Genomic DNA, 16,187 nt, shown 5'->3' on the forward strand with positions numbered 1-16,187 from the left:
CAGCGTGCGTGGAGGCGCTGCCCGAACGCGTGTGGATGCACCCTCCTACCTCGTAAAGCGCCTACAGCTACTATCACCGTGGGCCGCTGCCGGCGGGCGGGAAGCCGACACAGCGCGGCGTTACGAGCAGCGGCTGTGCGGTGGTGGTGTAATGGTGAGCATAGTTGCCTTCCCAGCAGTTGATCCGGGTTCGATTCCCGGCCACCGCAACGGGCGCAAATTTTTACGTCTGAGTATGTGAGCCACGTGCTGTTACATTAACGTTTTCTTTCCGTCGTTGCTCCACTCCAGGCCATCCTGTAGTATGTCCCGACTTGTCCCGACTTTGCTCGGCTGACGCGAAAGCTGACGCTTGGAATTCGCCCTTATCAAGAGGACAGGCGATATAAACGGCTGTGAGAGGTGAGGTGTAGCGAAGTACAGGCAAACTGCGAAGTTTTGTGCTCCTTCTTCTTAAACAAAAAAATAAAAAAAAAAGAGACGCAGTCGGTAGGACTCGAACCTACGCTCCCAGAGGGAATCTGATTTCTAGTCAGACGCCTTAACCACTCGGCCACGACTGCTCGCAGCCAAAAGTCCCCTCGAATCGTGAAAAATCAAACCGTTCTGCGCAGAATGTTGACAGGAAACGAACTCCGTGCACTGATTACGGCAGGGCTACCAGCGCTACGAGACGAGCCATTACGGAAGCGTTTAAAATCTTCGCCCGGACAGGGACTCGAACCCTGGACCCTTAGGTTAAAAGCCTAATGCTCTACCGACTGAGCTATCCGGGCTCACGCTTGCTGTGGATGGAGCAGCTGCAGGCAATGTGAATAACTGGAACGCGTGTGTAGGCGTACTACGGTAATTGCTGGCTTCTGGCGCAACTGGCGACTTCACCGACTTGCCACTGACGCTGGTAGCAGCCCAACAGCGGACCAGTGCCTCTTCTCCCTTTACCCCGGTGCTGACAGTAATTGCATCTCGTGCCTGTTTTCCCCGATTACGCTCGGTTGAAGCTCCGGAAGGAGGGCGACAAACGAGGGTTGGAGGGCCAAAACATGGAGGGTCGTGTGCGCAAAAACTTCCCTTCCGGTACCGGGAATCGAACCCGGGCCTCCTGGGTGAAAGCCAGGTATCCTAGCCACTAGACCACACCGGATTTGCTCGATAAACGTCAGATTTACTCCCTCTCCTCTCGCTTTTCGTGCTGAATCCGGACTTAGTGGTGTTCTCTGTTTGCGAGCATATTTGCGCTTGCAGACTGGCATGGCGCACAGCTCGAAACTGACAATTCATTGCAGTTTGCATCATATTTTACTCACAACAGGGGAGGAGAAAGGTCAAAGCTGTACCTTGCCATAGCTGGATGTAAACATTTTAACGCTGAGGCGTGGGCTCCTTGTGGATAACAAACGACAATTCAGTTCGTTCCCTAGCAACAGCAACGCCGTTAATTCAGCCATGATGTACAGCAAATTAAATGCCCCGGGTGAGGATCGAACTCACGACCTTAAGATTATGAGACTTACGCGCTACCCACTGCGCTACCGAGGCACGTTTGCAAGCAACGTCCCAGGAAACTTGGTAAGTCTCGCATATTAGAGATAGACAGTTTGCGCTTTCTCAAGAATCTGTTGTGTTGCTACACGTGCTTTCCCGAATTGCTAGATTAAACTGCTGCCGCGGCTTTTTCAACGGAAAGCAGCACTGCCTGAGGTTACAGTACATCGCCCTTGCGGCACCTGAACACAGCGGCCTGTAGGGCCAGGCTGACGCTAGAGTTCAGAAATAGCACGCGTCCGTCCAAGTACGGTCTCTTGCGTGCTGCGTGTTTGGTTCTTCTCACAGCGAATCCTGCTATACATTCCTGAGGCTGACGCAGCTCAAACGAGCAATCGGCGCGGCAGCATTATAGCGAGAACAGCAAAACGATGCATCGGCCGGGAATCGAACCCGGGCCGCCCGAGTGGTAGGCGAACAACCTACCACTTTTTTAGTTGTTGTTCTCATTTTTTTAGTTGCATTTGTTGGGGGCGGTCGGCCGTGCTTCCCGAGCATATTCCAGAGTAGCTGTCTGCAGGGAAAGTGGGATTGCCACCCAACGACGCCGGATACAGCCGAAAAAAGTGCTACACACGCGGAGTCCCCCACTACACTGCCTTAAAGCGACCGCTCATCACTATCGTGTGAGTAACCTTGCGGCCGCGGCGACGAGTCTTGCCCAAAGACGCAGCGTGCGTGGAGGCGCTGCCCGAACGCGTGTGGATGCACCCTCCTACCTCGTAAAGCGCCTACAGCTACTATCACCGTGGGCCGCTGCCGGCGGGCGGGAAGCCGACACAGCGCGGCGTTACGAGCAGCGGCTGTGCGGTGGTGGTGTAATGGTGAGCATAGTTGCCTTCCCAGCAGTTGATCCGGGTTCGATTCCCGGCCACCGCAACGGGCGCAAATTTTTACGTCTGAGTATGTGAGCCACGTGCTGTTACATTAACGTTTTCTTTCCGTCGTTGCTCCACTCCAGGCCATCCTGTAGTATGTCCCGACTTGTCCCGACTTTGCTCGGCTGACGCGAAAGCTGACGCTTGGAATTCGCCCTTATCAAGAGGACAGGCGATATAAACGGCTGTGAGAGGTGAGGTGTAGCGAAGTACAGGCAAACTGCGAAGTTTTGTGCTCCTTCTTCTTAAACAAAAAAATAAAAAAAAAAGAGACGCAGTCGGTAGGACTCGAACCTACGCTCCCAGAGGGAATCTGATTTCTAGTCAGACGCCTTAACCACTCGGCCACGACTGCTCGCAGCCAAAAGTCCCCTCGAATCGTGAAAAATCAAACCGTTCTGCGCAGAATGTTGACAGGAAACGAACTCCGTGCACTGATTACGGCAGGGCTACCAGCGCTACGAGACGAGCCATTACGGAAGCGTTAAAATCTTCGCCCGGACAGGGACTCGAACCCTGGACCCTTAGGTTAAAAGCCTAATGCTCTACCGACTGAGCTATCCGGGCTCACGCTTGCTGTGGATGGAGCAGCTGCAGGCAATGTGAATAACTGGAACGCGTGTGTAGGCGTACTACGGTAATTGCTGGCTTCTGGCGCAACTGGCGACTTCACCGACTTGCCACTGACGCTGGTAGCAGCCCAACAGCGGACCAGTGCCTCTTCTCCCTTTACCCCGGTGCTGACAGTAATTGCATCTCGTGCCTGTTTTCCCCGATTACGCTCGGTTGAAGCTCCGGAAGGAGGGCGACAAACGAGGGTTGGAGGGCCAAAACATGGAGGGTCGTGTGCGCAAAAACTTCCCTTCCGGTACCGGGAATCGAACCCGGGCCTCCTGGGTGAAAGCCAGGTATCCTAGCCACTAGACCACACCGGATTTGCTCGATAAACGTCAGATTTACTCCCTCTCCTCTCGCTTTTCGTGCTGAATCCGGACTTAGTGGTGTTCTCTGTTTGCGAGCATATTTGCGCTTGCAGACTGGCATGGCGCACAGCTCGAAACTGACAATTCATTGCAGTTTGCATCATATTTTACTCACAACAGGGGAGGAGAAAGGTCAAAGCTGTACCTTGCCATAGCTGGATGTAAACATTTTAACGCTGAGGCGTGGGCTCCTTGTGGATAACAAACGACAATTCAGTTCGTTCCCTAGCAACAGCAACGCCGTTAATTCAGCCATGATGTACAGCAAATTAAATGCCCCGGGTGAGGATCGAACTCACGACCTTAAGATTATGAGACTTACGCGCTACCCACTGCGCTACCGAGGCACGTTTGCAAGCAACGTCCCAGGAAACTTGGTAAGTCTCGCATATTAGAGATAGACAGTTTGCGCTTTCTCAAGAATCTGTTGTGTTGCTACACGTGCTTTCCCGAATTGCTAGATTAAACTGCTGCCGCGGCTTTTTCAACGGAAAGCAGCACTGCCTGAGGTTACAGTACATCGCCCTTGCGGCACCTGAACACAGCGGCCTGTAGGGCCAGGCTGACGCTAGAGTTCAGAAATAGCACGCGTCCGTCCAAGTACGGTCTCTTGCGTGCTGCGTGTTTGGTTCTTCTCACAGCGAATCCTGCTATACATTCCTGAGGCTGACGCAGCTCAAACGAGCAATCGGCGCGGCAGCATTATAGCGAGAACAGCAAAACGATGCATCGGCCGGGAATCGAACCCGGGCCCGCCCGAGTGGTAGGCGAACAACCTACCACTTTTTTAGTTGTTGTTCTCATTTTTTTAGTTGCATTTGTTGGGGGCGGTCGGCCGTGCTTCCCGAGCATATTCCAGAGTAGCTGTCTGCAGGGAAAGTGGGATTGCCACCCAACGACGCCGGATACAGCCGAAAAAAGTGCTACACACGCGGAGTCCCCCACTACACTGCCTTAAAGCGACCGCTCATCACTATCGTGTGAGTAACCTTGCGGCCGCGGCGACGAGTCTTGCCCAAAGACGCAGCGTGCGTGGAGGCGCTGCCCGAACGCGTGTGGATGCACCCTCCTACCTCGTAAAGCGCCTACAGCTACTATCACCGTGGGCCGCTGCCGGCGGGCGGGAAGCCGACACAGCGCGGCGTTACGAGCAGCGGCTGTGCGGTGGTGGTGTAATGGTGAGCATAGTTGCCTTCCCAGCAGTTGATCCGGGTTCGATTCCCGGCCACCGCAACGGGCGCAAATTTTTACGTCTGAGTATGTGAGCCACGTGCTGTTACATTAACGTTTTCTTTCCGTCGTTGCTCCACTCCAGGCCATCCTGTAGTATGTCCCGACTTGTCCCGACTTTGCTCGGCTGACGCGAAAGCTGACGCTTGGAATTCGCCCTTATCAAGAGGACAGGCGATATAAACGGCTGTGAGAGGTGAGGTGTAGCGAAGTACAGGCAAACTGCGAAGTTTTGTGCTCCTTCTTCTTAAACAAAAAAATAAAAAAAAAGAGACGCAGTCGGTAGGACTCGAACCTACGCTCCCAGAGGGAATCTGATTTCTAGTCAGACGCCTTAACCACTCGGCCACGACTGCTCGCAGCCAAAAGTCCCCTCGAATCGTGAAAAATCAAACCGTTCTGCGCAGAATGTTGACAGGAAACGAACTCCGTGCACTGATTACGGCAGGGCTACCAGCGCTACGAGACGAGCCATTACGGAAGCGTTAAAATCTTCGCCCGGACAGGGACTCGAACCCTGGACCCTTAGGTTAAAAGCCTAATGCTCTACCGACTGAGCTATCCGGGCTCACGCTTGCTGTGGATGGAGCAGCTGCAGGCAATGTGAATAACTGGAACGCGTGTGTAGGCGTACTACGGTAATTGCTGGCTTCTGGCGCAACTGGCGACTTCACCGACTTGCCACTGACGCTGGTAGCAGCCCAACAGCGGACCAGTGCCTCTTCTCCCTTTACCCCGGTGCTGACAGTAATTGCATCTCGTGCCTGTTTTCCCCGATTACGCTCGGTTGAAGCTCCGGAAGGAGGGCGACAAACGAGGGTTGGAGGGCCAAAACATGGAGGGTCGTGTGCGCAAAAACTTCCCTTCCGGTACCGGGAATCGAACCCGGGCCTCCTGGGTGAAAGCCAGGTATCCTAGCCACTAGACCACACCGGATTTGCTCGATAAACGTCAGATTTACTCCCTCTCCTCTCGCTTTTCGTGCTGAATCCGGACTTAGTGGTGTTCTCTGTTTGCGAGCATATTTGCGCTTGCAGACTGGCATGGCGCACAGCTCGAAACTGACAATTCATTGCAGTTTGCATCATATTTTACTCACAACAGGGGAGGAGAAAGGTCAAAGCTGTACCTTGCCATAGCTGGATGTAAACATTTTAACGCTGAGGCGTGGGCTCCTTGTGGATAACAAACGACAATTCAGTTCGTTCCCTAGCAACAGCAACGCCGTTAATTCAGCCATGATGTACAGCAAATTAAATGCCCCGGGTGAGGATCGAACTCACGACCTTAAGATTATGAGACTTACGCGCTACCCACTGCGCTACCGAGGCACGTTTGCAAGCAACGTCCCAGGAAACTTGGTAAGTCTCGCATATTAGAGATAGACAGTTTGCGCTTTCTCAAGAATCTGTTGTGTTGCTACACGTGCTTTCCCGAATTGCTAGATTAAACTGCTGCCGCGGCTTTTTCAACGGAAAGCAGCACTGCCTGAGGTTACAGTACATCGCCCTTGCGGCACCTGAACACAGCGGCCTGTAGGGCCAGGCTGACGCTAGAGTTCAGAAATAGCACGCGTCCGTCCAAGTACGGTCTCTTGCGTGCTGCGTGTTTGGTTCTTCTCACAGCGAATCCTGCTATACATTCCTGAGGCTGACGCAGCTCAAACGAGCAATCGGCGCGGCAGCATTATAGCGAGAACAGCAAAACGATGCATCGGCCGGGAATCGAACCCGGGCCGCCCGAGTGGTAGGCGAACAACCTACCACTTTTTTAGTTGTTGTTCTCATTTTTTTAGTTGCATTTGTTGGGGGCGGTCGGCCGTGCTTCCCGAGCATATTCCAGAGTAGCTGTCTGCAGGGAAAGTGGGATTGCCACCCAACGACGCCGGATACAGCCGAAAAAAGTGCTACACACGCGGAGTCCCCCACTACACTGCCTTAAAGCGACCGCTCATCACTATCGTGTGAGTAACCTTGCGGCCGCGGCGACGAGTCTTGCCCAAAGACGCAGCGTGCGTGGAGGCGCTGCCCGAACGCGTGTGGATGCACCCTCCTACCTCGTAAAGCGCCTACAGCTACTATCACCGTGGGCCGCTGCCGGCGGGCGGGAAGCCGACACAGCGCGGCGTTACGAGCAGCGGCTGTGCGGTGGTGGTGTAATGGTGAGCATAGTTGCCTTCCCAGCAGTTGATCCGGGTTCGATTCCCGGCCACCGCAACGGGCGCAAATTTTTACGTCTGAGTATGTGAGCCACGTGCTGTTACATTAACGTTTTCTTTCCGTCGTTGCTCCACTCCAGGCCATCCTGTAGTATGTCCCGACTTGTCCCGACTTTGCTCGGCTGACGCGAAAGCTGACGCTTGGAATTCGCCCTTATCAAGAGGACAGGCGATATAAACGGCTGTGAGAGGTGAGGTGTAGCGAAGTACAGGCAAACTGCGAAGTTTTGTGCTCCTTCTTCTTAAACAAAAAAATAAAAAAAAAAGAGACGCAGTCGGTAGGACTCGAACCTACGCTCCCAGAGGGAATCTGATTTCTAGTCAGACGCCTTAACCACTCGGCCACGACTGCTCGCAGCCAAAAGTCCCCTCGAATCGTGAAAAATCAAACCGTTCTGCGCAGAATGTTGACAGGAAACGAACTCCGTGCACTGATTACGGCAGGGCTACCAGCGCTACGAGACGAGCCATTACGGAAGCGTTAAAATCTTCGCCCGGACAGGGACTCGAACCCTGGACCCTTAGGTTAAAAGCCTAATGCTCTACCGACTGAGCTATCCGGGCTCACGCTTGCTGTGGATGGAGCAGCTGCAGGCAATGTGAATAACTGGAACGCGTGTGTAGGCGTACTACGGTAATTGCTGGCTTCTGGCGCAACTGGCGACTTCACCGACTTGCCACTGACGCTGGTAGCAGCCCAACAGCGGACCAGTGCCTCTTCTCCCTTTACCCCGGTGCTGACAGTAATTGCATCTCGTGCCTGTTTTCCCCCGATTACGCTCGGTTGAAGCTCCGGAAGGAGGGCGACAAACGAGGGTTGGAGGGCCAAAACATGGAGGGTCGTGTGCGCAAAAACTTCCCTTCCGGTACCGGGAATCGAACCCGGGCCTCCTGGGTGAAAGCCAGGTATCCTAGCCACTAGACCACACCGGATTTGCTCGATAAACGTCAGATTTACTCCCTCTCCTCTCGCTTTTCGTGCTGAATCCGGACTTAGTGGTGTTCTCTGTTTGCGAGCATATTTGCGCTTGCAGACTGGCATGGCGCACAGCTCGAAACTGACAATTCATTGCAGTTTGCATCATATTTTACTCACAACAGGGGAGGAGAAAGGTCAAAGCTGTACCTTGCCATAGCTGGATGTAAACATTTTAACGCTGAGGCGTGGGCTCCTTGTGGATAACAAACGACAATTCAGTTCGTTCCCTAGCAACAGCAACGCCGTTAATTCAGCCATGATGTACAGCAAATTAAATGCCCCGGGTGAGGATCGAACTCACGACCTTAAGATTATGAGACTTACGCGCTACCCACTGCGCTACCGAGGCACGTTTGCAAGCAACGTCCCAGGAAACTTGGTAAGTCTCGCATATTAGAGATAGACAGTTTGCGCTTTCTCAAGAATCTGTTGTGTTGCTACACGTGCTTTCCCGAATTGCTAGATTAAACTGCTGCCGCGGCTTTTTCAACGGAAAGCAGCACTGCCTGAGGTTACAGTACATCGCCCTTGCGGCACCTGAACACAGCGGCCTGTAGGGCCAGGCTGACGCTAGAGTTCAGAAATAGCACGCGTCCGTCCAAGTACGGTCTCTTGCGTGCTGCGTGTTTGGTTCTTCTCACAGCGAATCCTGCTATACATTCCTGAGGCTGACGCAGCTCAAACGAGCAATCGGCGCGGCAGCATTATAGCGAGAACAGCAAAACGATGCATCGGCCGGGAATCGAACCCGGGCCGCCCGAGTGGTAGGCGAACAACCTACCACTTTTTTAGTTGTTGTTCTCATTTTTTTAGTTGCATTTGTTGGGGGCGGTCGGCCGTGCTTCCCGAGCATATTCCAGAGTAGCTGTCTGCAGGAAAGTGGGATTGCCACCCAACGACGCCGGATACAGCCGAAAAAAGTGCTACACACGCGGAGTCCCCCACTACACTGCCTTAAAGCGACCGCTCATCACTATCGTGTGAGTAACCTTGCGGCCGCGGCGACGAGTCTTGCCCAAAGACGCAGCGTGCGTGGAGGCGCTGCCCGAACGCGTGTGGATGCACCCTCCTACCTCGTAAAGCGCCTACAGCTACTATCACCGTGGGCCGCTGCCGGCGGGCGGGAAGCCGACACAGCGCGGCGTTACGAGCAGCGGCTGTGCGGTGGTGGTGTAATGGTGAGCATAGTTGCCTTCCCAGCAGTTGATCCGGGTTCGATTCCCGGCCACCGCAACGGGCGCAAATTTTTACGTCTGAGTATGTGAGCCACGTGCTGTTACATTAACGTTTTCTTTCCGTCGTTGCTCCACTCCAGGCCATCCTGTAGTATGTCCCGACTTGTCCCGACTTTGCTCGGCTGACGCGAAAGCTGACGCTTGGAATTCGCCCTTATCAAGAGGACAGGCGATATAAACGGCTGTGAGAGGTGAGGTGTAGCGAAGTACAGGCAAACTGCGAAGTTTTGTGCTCCTTCTTCTTAAACAAAAAAATAAAAAAAAAAGAGACGCAGTCGGTAGGACTCGAACCTACGCTCCCAGAGGGAATCTGATTTCTAGTCAGACGCCTTAACCACTCGGCCACGACTGCTCGCAGCCAAAAGTCCCCTCGAATCGTGAAAAATCAAACCGTTCTGCGCAGAATGTTGACAGGAAACGAACTCCGTGCACTGATTACGGCAGGGCTACCAGCGCTACGAGACGAGCCATTACGGAAGCGTTAAAATCTTCGCCCGGACAGGGACTCGAACCCTGGACCCTTAGGTTAAAAGCCTAATGCTCTACCGACTGAGCTATCCGGGCTCACGCTTGCTGTGGATGGAGCAGCTGCAGGCAATGTGAATAACTGGAACGCGTGTGTAGGCGTACTACGGTAATTGCTGGCTTCTGGCGCAACTGGCGACTTCACCGACTTGCCACTGACGCTGGTAGCAGCCCAACAGCGGACCAGTGCCTCTTCTCCCTTTACCCCGGTGCTGACAGTAATTGCATCTCGTGCCTGTTTTCCCCGATTACGCTCGGTTGAAGCTCCGGAAGGAGGGCGACAAACGAGGGTTGGAGGGCCAAAACATGGAGGGTCGTGTGCGCAAAAACTTCCCTTCCGGTACCGGGAATCGAACCCGGGCCTCCTGGGTGAAAGCCAGGTATCCTAGCCACTAGACCACACCGGATTTGCTCGATAAACGTCAGATTTACTCCCTCTCTCCTCTCGCTTTTCGTGCTGAATCCGGACTTAGTGGTGTTCTCTGTTTGCGAGCATATTTGCGCTTGCAGACTGGCATGGCGCACAGCTCGAAACTGACAATTCATTGCAGTTTGCATCATATTTTACTCACAACAGGGGAGGAGAAAGGTCAAAGCTGTACCTTGCCATAGCTGGATGTAAACATTTTAACGCTGAGGCGTGGGCTCCTTGTGGATAACAAACGACAATTCAGTTTCGTTCCCTAGCAACAGCAACGCCGTTAATTCAGCCATGATGTACAGCAAATTAAATGCCCCGGGTGAGGATCGAACTCACGACCTTAAGATTATGAGACTTACGCGCTACCCACTGCGCTACCGAGGCACGTTTGCAAGCAACGTCCCAGGAAACTTGGTAAGTCTCGCATATTAGAGATAGACAGTTTGCGCTTTCTCAAGAATCTGTTGTGTTGCTACACGTGCTTTCCCGAATTGCTAGATTAAACTGCTGCCGCGGCTTTTTCAACGGAAAGCAGCACTGCCTGAGGTTACAGTACATCGCCCTTGCGGCACCTGAACACAGCGGCCTGTAGGGCCAGGCTGACGCTAGAGTTCAGAAATAGCACGCGTCCGTCCAAGTACGGTCTCTTGCGTGCTGCGTGTTTGGTTCTTCTCACAGCGAATCCTGCTATACATTCCTGAGGCTGACGCAGCTCAAACGAGCAATCGGCGCGGCAGCATTATAGCGAGAACAGCAAAACGATGCATCGGCCGGGAATCGAACCCGGGCCGCCCGAGTGGTAGGCGAACAACCTACCACTTTTTTAGTTGTTGTTCTCATTTTTTTAGTTGCATTTGTTGGGGGCGGTCGGCCGTGCTTCCCGAGCATATTCCAGAGTAGCTGTCTGCAGGGAAAGTGGGATTGCCACCCAACGACGCCGGATACAGCCGAAAAAAGTGCTACACACGCGGAGTCCCCCACTACACTGCCTTAAAGCGACCGCTCATCACTATCGTGTGAGTAACCTTGCGGCGCGGCGACGAGTCTTGCCCAAAGACGCAGCGTGCGTGGAGGCGCTGCCCGAACGCGTGTGGATGCACCCTCCTACCTCGTAAAGCGCCTACAGCTACTATCACCGTGGGCCGCTGCCGGCGGGCGGGAAGCCGACACAGCGCGGCGTTACGAGCAGCGGCTGTGCGGTGGTGGTGTAATGGTGAGCATAGTTGCCTTCCCAGCAGTTGATCCGGGTTCGATTCCCGGCCACCGCAACGGGCGCAAATTTTTACGTCTGAGTATGTGAGCCACGTGCTGTTACATTAACGTTTTCTTTCCGTCGTTGCTCCACTCCAGGCCATCCTGTAGTATGTCCCGACTTGTCCCGACTTTGCTCGGCTGACGCGAAAGCTGACGCTTGGAATTCGCCCTTATCAAGAGGACAGGCGATATAAACGGCTGTGAGAGGTGAGGTGTAGCGAAGTACAGGCAAACTGCGAAGTTTTGTGCTCCTTCTTCTTAAACAAAAAAATAAAAAAAAAAGAGACGCAGTCGGTAGGACTCGAACCTACGCTCCCAGAGGGAATCTGATTTCTAGTCAGACGCCTTAACCACTCGGCCACGACTGCTCGCAGCCAAAAGTCCCCTCGAATCGTGAAAAATCAAACCGTTCTGCGCAGAATGTTGACAGGAAACGAACTCCGTGCACTGATTACGGCAGGGCTACCAGCGCTACGAGACGAGCCATTACGGAAGCGTTAAAATCTTCGCCCGGACAGGGACTCGAACCCTGGACCCTTAGGTTAAAAGCCTAATGCTCTACCGACTGAGCTATCCGGGCTCACGCTTGCTGTGGATGGAGCAGCTGCAGGCAATGTGAATAACTGGAACGCGTGTGTAGGCGTACTACGGTAATTGCTGGCTTCTGGCGCAACTGGCGACTTCACCGACTTGCCACTGACGCTGGTAGCAGCCCAACAGCGGACCAGTGCCTCTTCTCCCTTTACCCCGGTGCTGACAGTAATTGCATCTCGTGCCTGTTTTCCCCGATTACGCTCGGTTGAAGCTCCGGAAGGAGGGCGACAAACGAGGGTTGGAGGGCCAAAACATGGAGGGTCGTGTGCGCAAAAACTTCCCTTCCGGTACCGGGAATCGAACCCGGGCCTCCTGGGTGAAAGCCAGGTATCCTAGCCACTAGACCACACCGGATTTGCTCGATAAACGTCAGATTTACTCCCTCTCCTCTCGCTTTTCGTGCTGAATCCGGACTTAGTGGTGTTCTCTGTTTGCGAGCATATTTGCGCTTGCAGACTGGCATGGCGCACAGCTCGAAACTGACAATTCATTGCAGTTTGCATCATATTTTACTCACAACAGGGGAGGAGAAAGGTCAAAGCTGTACCTTGCCATAGCTGGATGTAAACATTTTAACGCTGAGGCGTGGGCTCCTTGTGGATAACAAACGACAATTCAGTTCGTTCCCTAGCAACAGCAACGCCGTTAATTCAGCCATGATGTACAGCAAATTAAATGCCCCGGGTGAGGATCGAACTCACGACCTTAAGATTATGAGACTTACGCGCTACCCACTGCGCTACCGAGGCACGTTTGCAAGCAACGTCCCAGGAAACTTGGTAAGTCTCGCATATTAGAGATAGACAGTTTGCGCTTTCTCAAGAATCTGTTGTGTTGCTACACGTGCTTTCCCGAATTGCTAGATTAAACTGCTGCCGCGGCTTTTTCAACGGAAAGCAGCACTGCCTGAGGTTACAGTACATCGCCCTTGCGGCACCTGAACACAGCGGCCTGTAGGGCCAGGCTGACGCTAGAGTTCAGAAATAGCACGCGTCCGTCCAAGTACGGTCTCTTGCGTGCTGCGTGTTTGGTTCTTCTCACAGCGAATCCTGCTATACATTCCTGAGGCTGACGCAGCTCAAACGAGCAATCGGCGCGGCAGCATTATAGCGAGAACAGCAAAACGATGCATCGGCCGGGAATCGAACCCGGGCCGCCCGAGTGGTAGGCGAACAACCTACCACTTTTTTAGTTGTTGTTCTCATTTTTTTAGTTGCATTTGTTGGGGGCGGTCGGCCGTGCTTCCCGAGCATATTCCAGAGTAGCTGTCTGCAGGGAAAGTGGGATTGCCACCCAACGACGCCGGATACAGCCGAAAAAACTGCTACACACGCGGAGTCCCCCACTACACTGCCTTAAAGCGACCGCTCATCACTATCGTGTGAGTAACCTTGCGGCCGCGGCGACGAGTCTTGCCCAAAGACGCAGCGTGCGTGGAGGCGCTGCCCGAACGCGTGTGGATGCACCCTCCTACCTCGTAAAGCGCCTACAGCTACTATCACCGTGGGCCGCTGCCGGCGGGCGGGAAGCCGACACAGCGCGGCGTTACGAGCAGCGGCTGTGCGGTGGTGGTGTAATGGTGAGCATAGTTGCCTTCCCAGCAGTTGATCCGGGTTCGATTCCCGGCCACCGCAACGGGCGCAAATTTTTACGTCTGAGTATGTGAGCCACGTGCTGTTACATTAACGTTTTCTTTCCGTCGTTGCTCCACTCCAGGCCATCCTGTAGTATGTCCCGACTTGTCCCGACTTTGCTCGGCTGACGCGAAAGCTGACGCTTGGAATTCGCCCTTATCAAGAGGACAGGCGATATAAACGGCTGTGAGAGGTGAGGTGTAGCGAAGTACAGGCAAACTGCGAAGTTTTGTGCTCCTTCTTCTTAAACAAAAAAATAAAAAAAAAAGAGACGCAGTCGGTAGGACTCGAACCTACGCTCCCAGAGGGAATCTGATTTCTAGTCAGACGCCTTAACCACTCGGCCACGACTGCTCGCAGCCAAAAGTCCCCTCGAATCGTGAAAAATCAAACCGTTCTGCGCAGAATGTTGACAGGAAACGAACTCCGTGCACTGATTACGGCAGGGCTACCAGCGCTACGAGACGAGCCATTACGGAAGCGTTAAAATCTTCGCCCGGACAGGGACTCGAACCCTGGACCCTTAGGTTAAAAGCCTAATGCTCTACCGACTGAGCTATCCGGGCTCACGCTTGCTGTGGATGGAGCAGCTGCAGGCAATGTGAATAACTGGAACGCGTGTGTAGGCGTACTACGGTAATTGCTGGCTTCTGGCGCAACTGGCGACTTCACCGACTTGCCACTGACGCTGGTAGCAGCCCAACAGCGGACCAGTGCCTCTTCTCCCTTTACCCCGGTGCTGACAGTAATTGCATCTCGTGCCTGTTTTCCCCGATTACGCTCGGTTGAAGCTCCGGAAGGAGGGCGACAAACGAGGGTTGGAGGGCCAAAACATGGAGGGTCGTGTGCGCAAAAACTTCCCTTCCGGTACCGGGAATCGAACCCGGGCCTCCTGGGTGAAAGCCAGGTATCCTAGCCACTAGACCACACCGGATTTGCTCGATAAACGTCAGATTTACTCCCTCTCCTCTCGCTTTTCGTGCTGAATCCGGACTTAGTGGTGTTCTCTGTTTGCGAGCATATTTGCGCTTGCAGACTGGCATGGCGCACAGCTCGAAACTGACAATTCATTGCAGTTTGCATCATATTTTACTCACAACAGGGGAGGAGAAAGGTCAAAGCTGTACCTTGCCATAGCTGGATGTAAACATTTTAACGCTGAGGCGTGGGCTCCTTGTGGATAACAAACGACAATTCAGTTCGTTCCCTAGCAACAGCAACGCCGTTAATTCAGCCATGATGTACAGCAAATTAAATGCCCCGGGTGAGGATCGAACTCACGACCTTAAGATTATGAGACTTACGCGCTACCCACTGCGCTACCGAGGCACGTTTGCAAGCAACGTCCCAGGAAACTTGGTAAGTCTCGCATATTAGAGATAGACAGTTTGCGCTTTCTCAAGAATCTGTTGTGTTGCTACACGTGCTTTCCCGAATTGCTAGATTAAACTGCTGCCGCGGCTTTTTCAACGGAAAGCAGCACTGCCTGAGGTTACAGTACATCGCCCTTGCGGCACCTGAACACAGCGGCCTGTAGGGCCAGGCTGACGCTAGAGTTCAGAAATAGCACGCGTCCGTCCAAGTACGGTCTCTTGCGTGCTGCGTGTTTGGTTCTTCTCACAGCGAATCCTGCTATACATTCCTGAGGCTGACGCAGCTCAAACGAGCAATCGGCGCGGCAGCATTATAGCGAGAACAGCAAAACGATGCATCGGCCGGGAATCGAACCCGGGCCGCCCGAGTGGTAGGCGAACAACCTACCACTTTTTTAGTTGTTGTTCTCATTTTTTTAGTTGCATTTGTTGGGGGCGGTCGGCCGTGCTTCCCGAGCATATTCCAGAGTAGCTGTCTGCAGGGAAAGTGGGATTGCCACCCAACGACGCCGGATACAGCCGAAAAAAGTGCTACACACGCGGAGTCCCCCACTACACTGCCTTAAAGCGACCGCTCATCACTATCGTGTGAGTAACCTTGCGGCCGCGGCGACGAGTCTTGCCCAAAGACGCAGCGTGCGTGGAGGCGCTGCCCGAACGCGTGTGGATGCACCCTCCTACCTCGTAAAGCGCCTACAGCTACTATCACCGTGGGCCGCTGCCGGCGGGCGGGAAGCCGACACAGCGCGGCGTTACGAGCAGCGGCTGTGCGGTGGTGGTGTAATGGTGAGCATAGTTGCCTTCCCAGCAGTTGATCCGGGTTCGATTCCCGGCCACCGCAACGGGCGCAAATTTTTACGTCTGAGTATGTGAGCCACGTGCTGTTACATTAACGTTTTCTTTCCGTCGTTGCTCCACTCCAGGCCATCCTGTAGTATGTCCCGACTTGTCCCGACTTTGCTCGGCTGACGCGAAAGCTGACGCTTGGAATTCGCCCTTATCAAGAGGACAGGCGATATAAACGGCTGTGAGAGGTGAGGTGTAGCGAAGTACAGGCAAACTGCGAAGTTTTGTGCTCCTTCTTCTTAAACAAAAAAATAAAAAAAAAAGAGACGCAGTCGGTAGGACTCGAACCTACGCTCCCAGAGGGAATCTGATTTCTAGTCAGACGCCTTAACCACTCGGCCACGACTGCTCGCAGCCAAAAGTCCCCTCGAATCGTGAAAAATCAAACCGTTCTGCGCAGAATGTTGACAGGAAACGAACTCCGTGCACTGATTACGGCAGGGCTACCAGCGCTACGAGACGAGCCATTACG

General features: G+C 53.7%; 37 non-coding genes across 37 annotated transcripts; 8 read left to right on the plus strand and 29 right to left on the minus strand.

Moving 5' to 3' along the window:
• Positions 1–137: 137 nt before the first annotated feature.
• On the plus strand, positions 138–209 carry Trnag-ucc (transfer RNA glycine (anticodon UCC)). The gene has a single exon. It is a non-coding gene; the product is annotated as a tRNA-Gly (tRNA).
• A 272-nt stretch (positions 210–481) lies between these two features.
• Trnas-aga (transfer RNA serine (anticodon AGA)) lies at positions 482–563 on the minus strand. The gene has a single exon. It is a non-coding gene; the product is annotated as a tRNA-Ser (tRNA).
• Positions 564–703: 140 nt separating this feature from the next.
• Positions 704–776, minus strand: Trnak-uuu (transfer RNA lysine (anticodon UUU)). The gene has a single exon. It is a non-coding gene; the product is annotated as a tRNA-Lys (tRNA).
• A 296-nt stretch (positions 777–1,072) lies between these two features.
• Positions 1,073–1,144, minus strand: Trnae-uuc (transfer RNA glutamic acid (anticodon UUC)). Its single transcript has one exon. It is a non-coding gene; the product is annotated as a tRNA-Glu (tRNA).
• Positions 1,145–1,466: 322 nt separating this feature from the next.
• Trnam-cau (transfer RNA methionine (anticodon CAU)) lies at positions 1,467–1,539 on the minus strand. The gene has a single exon. It is a non-coding gene; the product is annotated as a tRNA-Met (tRNA).
• Positions 1,540–2,352: 813 nt separating this feature from the next.
• Positions 2,353–2,424, plus strand: Trnag-ucc (transfer RNA glycine (anticodon UCC)). Its single transcript has one exon. It is a non-coding gene; the product is annotated as a tRNA-Gly (tRNA).
• A 272-nt stretch (positions 2,425–2,696) lies between these two features.
• Positions 2,697–2,778, minus strand: Trnas-aga (transfer RNA serine (anticodon AGA)). Its single transcript has one exon. It is a non-coding gene; the product is annotated as a tRNA-Ser (tRNA).
• Positions 2,779–2,917: 139 nt separating this feature from the next.
• On the minus strand, positions 2,918–2,990 carry Trnak-uuu (transfer RNA lysine (anticodon UUU)). Its single transcript has one exon. It is a non-coding gene; the product is annotated as a tRNA-Lys (tRNA).
• Positions 2,991–3,286: 296 nt separating this feature from the next.
• Trnae-uuc (transfer RNA glutamic acid (anticodon UUC)) lies at positions 3,287–3,358 on the minus strand. Its single transcript has one exon. It is a non-coding gene; the product is annotated as a tRNA-Glu (tRNA).
• Positions 3,359–3,680: 322 nt separating this feature from the next.
• On the minus strand, positions 3,681–3,753 carry Trnam-cau (transfer RNA methionine (anticodon CAU)). The gene has a single exon. It is a non-coding gene; the product is annotated as a tRNA-Met (tRNA).
• Positions 3,754–4,567: 814 nt separating this feature from the next.
• On the plus strand, positions 4,568–4,639 carry Trnag-ucc (transfer RNA glycine (anticodon UCC)). The gene has a single exon. It is a non-coding gene; the product is annotated as a tRNA-Gly (tRNA).
• Positions 4,640–4,910: 271 nt separating this feature from the next.
• Positions 4,911–4,992, minus strand: Trnas-aga (transfer RNA serine (anticodon AGA)). Its single transcript has one exon. It is a non-coding gene; the product is annotated as a tRNA-Ser (tRNA).
• Positions 4,993–5,131: 139 nt separating this feature from the next.
• Trnak-uuu (transfer RNA lysine (anticodon UUU)) lies at positions 5,132–5,204 on the minus strand. Its single transcript has one exon. It is a non-coding gene; the product is annotated as a tRNA-Lys (tRNA).
• A 296-nt stretch (positions 5,205–5,500) lies between these two features.
• Positions 5,501–5,572, minus strand: Trnae-uuc (transfer RNA glutamic acid (anticodon UUC)). The gene has a single exon. It is a non-coding gene; the product is annotated as a tRNA-Glu (tRNA).
• Positions 5,573–5,894: 322 nt separating this feature from the next.
• On the minus strand, positions 5,895–5,967 carry Trnam-cau (transfer RNA methionine (anticodon CAU)). The gene has a single exon. It is a non-coding gene; the product is annotated as a tRNA-Met (tRNA).
• An 813-nt stretch (positions 5,968–6,780) lies between these two features.
• Positions 6,781–6,852, plus strand: Trnag-ucc (transfer RNA glycine (anticodon UCC)). The gene has a single exon. It is a non-coding gene; the product is annotated as a tRNA-Gly (tRNA).
• A 272-nt stretch (positions 6,853–7,124) lies between these two features.
• Trnas-aga (transfer RNA serine (anticodon AGA)) lies at positions 7,125–7,206 on the minus strand. Its single transcript has one exon. It is a non-coding gene; the product is annotated as a tRNA-Ser (tRNA).
• Positions 7,207–7,345: 139 nt separating this feature from the next.
• Trnak-uuu (transfer RNA lysine (anticodon UUU)) lies at positions 7,346–7,418 on the minus strand. Its single transcript has one exon. It is a non-coding gene; the product is annotated as a tRNA-Lys (tRNA).
• A 297-nt stretch (positions 7,419–7,715) lies between these two features.
• Trnae-uuc (transfer RNA glutamic acid (anticodon UUC)) lies at positions 7,716–7,787 on the minus strand. Its single transcript has one exon. It is a non-coding gene; the product is annotated as a tRNA-Glu (tRNA).
• Positions 7,788–8,109: 322 nt separating this feature from the next.
• Trnam-cau (transfer RNA methionine (anticodon CAU)) lies at positions 8,110–8,182 on the minus strand. The gene has a single exon. It is a non-coding gene; the product is annotated as a tRNA-Met (tRNA).
• An 812-nt stretch (positions 8,183–8,994) lies between these two features.
• Positions 8,995–9,066, plus strand: Trnag-ucc (transfer RNA glycine (anticodon UCC)). Its single transcript has one exon. It is a non-coding gene; the product is annotated as a tRNA-Gly (tRNA).
• A 272-nt stretch (positions 9,067–9,338) lies between these two features.
• On the minus strand, positions 9,339–9,420 carry Trnas-aga (transfer RNA serine (anticodon AGA)). Its single transcript has one exon. It is a non-coding gene; the product is annotated as a tRNA-Ser (tRNA).
• A 139-nt stretch (positions 9,421–9,559) lies between these two features.
• On the minus strand, positions 9,560–9,632 carry Trnak-uuu (transfer RNA lysine (anticodon UUU)). The gene has a single exon. It is a non-coding gene; the product is annotated as a tRNA-Lys (tRNA).
• A 296-nt stretch (positions 9,633–9,928) lies between these two features.
• Trnae-uuc (transfer RNA glutamic acid (anticodon UUC)) lies at positions 9,929–10,000 on the minus strand. The gene has a single exon. It is a non-coding gene; the product is annotated as a tRNA-Glu (tRNA).
• Positions 10,001–10,325: 325 nt separating this feature from the next.
• On the minus strand, positions 10,326–10,398 carry Trnam-cau (transfer RNA methionine (anticodon CAU)). The gene has a single exon. It is a non-coding gene; the product is annotated as a tRNA-Met (tRNA).
• An 812-nt stretch (positions 10,399–11,210) lies between these two features.
• On the plus strand, positions 11,211–11,282 carry Trnag-ucc (transfer RNA glycine (anticodon UCC)). Its single transcript has one exon. It is a non-coding gene; the product is annotated as a tRNA-Gly (tRNA).
• A 272-nt stretch (positions 11,283–11,554) lies between these two features.
• Trnas-aga (transfer RNA serine (anticodon AGA)) lies at positions 11,555–11,636 on the minus strand. Its single transcript has one exon. It is a non-coding gene; the product is annotated as a tRNA-Ser (tRNA).
• Positions 11,637–11,775: 139 nt separating this feature from the next.
• Positions 11,776–11,848, minus strand: Trnak-uuu (transfer RNA lysine (anticodon UUU)). Its single transcript has one exon. It is a non-coding gene; the product is annotated as a tRNA-Lys (tRNA).
• A 296-nt stretch (positions 11,849–12,144) lies between these two features.
• Trnae-uuc (transfer RNA glutamic acid (anticodon UUC)) lies at positions 12,145–12,216 on the minus strand. The gene has a single exon. It is a non-coding gene; the product is annotated as a tRNA-Glu (tRNA).
• Positions 12,217–12,538: 322 nt separating this feature from the next.
• Trnam-cau (transfer RNA methionine (anticodon CAU)) lies at positions 12,539–12,611 on the minus strand. The gene has a single exon. It is a non-coding gene; the product is annotated as a tRNA-Met (tRNA).
• Positions 12,612–13,424: 813 nt separating this feature from the next.
• Trnag-ucc (transfer RNA glycine (anticodon UCC)) lies at positions 13,425–13,496 on the plus strand. Its single transcript has one exon. It is a non-coding gene; the product is annotated as a tRNA-Gly (tRNA).
• Positions 13,497–13,768: 272 nt separating this feature from the next.
• Trnas-aga (transfer RNA serine (anticodon AGA)) lies at positions 13,769–13,850 on the minus strand. The gene has a single exon. It is a non-coding gene; the product is annotated as a tRNA-Ser (tRNA).
• A 139-nt stretch (positions 13,851–13,989) lies between these two features.
• Trnak-uuu (transfer RNA lysine (anticodon UUU)) lies at positions 13,990–14,062 on the minus strand. Its single transcript has one exon. It is a non-coding gene; the product is annotated as a tRNA-Lys (tRNA).
• A 296-nt stretch (positions 14,063–14,358) lies between these two features.
• Trnae-uuc (transfer RNA glutamic acid (anticodon UUC)) lies at positions 14,359–14,430 on the minus strand. Its single transcript has one exon. It is a non-coding gene; the product is annotated as a tRNA-Glu (tRNA).
• Positions 14,431–14,752: 322 nt separating this feature from the next.
• On the minus strand, positions 14,753–14,825 carry Trnam-cau (transfer RNA methionine (anticodon CAU)). The gene has a single exon. It is a non-coding gene; the product is annotated as a tRNA-Met (tRNA).
• Positions 14,826–15,638: 813 nt separating this feature from the next.
• Trnag-ucc (transfer RNA glycine (anticodon UCC)) lies at positions 15,639–15,710 on the plus strand. The gene has a single exon. It is a non-coding gene; the product is annotated as a tRNA-Gly (tRNA).
• Positions 15,711–15,982: 272 nt separating this feature from the next.
• Trnas-aga (transfer RNA serine (anticodon AGA)) lies at positions 15,983–16,064 on the minus strand. Its single transcript has one exon. It is a non-coding gene; the product is annotated as a tRNA-Ser (tRNA).
• Between the last annotated feature and the right edge of the window lie 123 nt (positions 16,065–16,187).

The sequence above is a fragment of the Schistocerca serialis genome, unplaced genomic scaffold, assembly GCF_023864345.2.
Source record: "Schistocerca serialis cubense isolate TAMUIC-IGC-003099 unplaced genomic scaffold, iqSchSeri2.2 HiC_scaffold_736, whole genome shotgun sequence".
NCBI lineage: Eukaryota > Metazoa > Arthropoda > Insecta > Orthoptera > Acrididae > Schistocerca > Schistocerca serialis.